The following is a 1,607-nucleotide window of genomic DNA, read 5'->3' on the forward strand; positions in this document are numbered from 1 at the left end:
CTTTTTTTCGTGTTTTTGTGATAGTGCAGCATGCATTTTTGTTCAAAATTCCGAAATTTTTCGGAGAAAGCCCAGAATTTGCATTTATGGAGAGCTCCATGCAGAAGTTTCGGAAAAACTCCATGATTTTTCCACTTTTTTTCGGAATTTTCTGACAGTGCGTTGGACAGGCCGGGAAGGCCGGGCAGAGAGGGCGCAGTCGGAGCAGCAGAGCCGCGAGCCGGCGTACACTGTTAAAAAAAGTCTGAAAATTCAGACCAATTTTTTCAGACCTAGTGGTCTGAATCTGGAATTCAGACTTCAGTCGGAATTTTCAGACCGTTAGTCTTAATTTTGCTCCTTGTGGTCAGAAAAACGAGTTTCGGACTCAAGAGTCTGAATTTTTGGATGGCGTGGTATAAATTTTCGGCGTCGGGGTCTTAAAACAGTCATTTGTACCAGAAGGTCTGAATTTTCATCCTGCGCAGTCCGAAATTGACGCATATTATTTTCTGATAAAGGGCATGACTGTGTTTCAAGTGCGATGGACCCTAAAATTGCCAGAGCAGTACTTAATAAACTTTTGCTCAGCTAAGCGAACGGCCATCTAGTGTTGAATTTAAAGTCGGCCTGCACTCCGCTGGAAGCTACAGGATGCGACACGTTTGCCCTGGTTCGGGCCTGGACCGAAGCCCGGGTCACCCGAGCCGAGCCGAGCCGCTCCGGCGGCGGGGGCGCATGCCACTTGCGCCAGGTAATCCGCTCCCTACCTGTAATACGGAAGGTGGAGTTGCACTTGCGCCGCGTCCCAAAGGGACCAAAAAAAGTGTTGCCGTTTGCGCCGGGGGAGGCGAGTAAGCGAGGAACGACCCACCGTGCGGTGCGGTGCCGTGCCACGCCGAGCCGTGCCACGCCGTGCCACGCCTAGCCGAGCCGAGCGAGCCGAGCCAGCCAAGCTGACGGCACGGACAGGCGCGCGGTGCCGAGCCGAGCCGACCAGAACCTAGTGTGTCGCCCAGTGTGTCAGTCCGAGTCCAGAGCCAGTCCACCAAGAATTCCACCCAGTGCCATCATGAATTTTACTGTCACCGAAACAACTAAGGGGAAATGTGCAATTATTCTGAATGGTTTCAAATTTCGGTGCGTGCCCAGAAAAGATACGGATATGTTGACATGGAGGTAAGGTAAAAAATCAATTGTGGGTCACATTTTTGAAAATTCCAAATTAAGGCCTTTAATTTTGACCTGGTGACAAAAGTGCATGTGCGGCCTTTAACTATGGTCCTTGGACTACGTTTTGCAGCATAGTAGCCCCGTCTATCATCCATATTTACTTAGCTGTGGCTGTTTTAAAAATAGTCTGTTTTGGCCCACAATTGATTTTTTGAACCAGTTGTGGGTCAGCATTGTAGAAAGCTCAAATTTTCGCTTTAAGACGCTTGACATTTCTTTCACAGGACCGGCACATGGAATGAACCTGCGGCCCAGGCAAAATATCGTCCCCCATGTCGATATAGGTGGGTTAATGCTTGTTTGCATTACACGAACGTTCTTGCGCATACTTCCGCCCCTCGACCTAAGTAGTCGCCCGTCGCTCTTTTATTACTGTCCGACGAGTCTTGTCGACT

This window comes from Thrips palmi, unplaced genomic scaffold, assembly GCF_012932325.1.
Source record: "Thrips palmi isolate BJ-2018 unplaced genomic scaffold, TpBJ-2018v1 HiC_scaffold_17, whole genome shotgun sequence".
Taxonomy (NCBI): domain Eukaryota; kingdom Metazoa; phylum Arthropoda; class Insecta; order Thysanoptera; family Thripidae; genus Thrips; species Thrips palmi.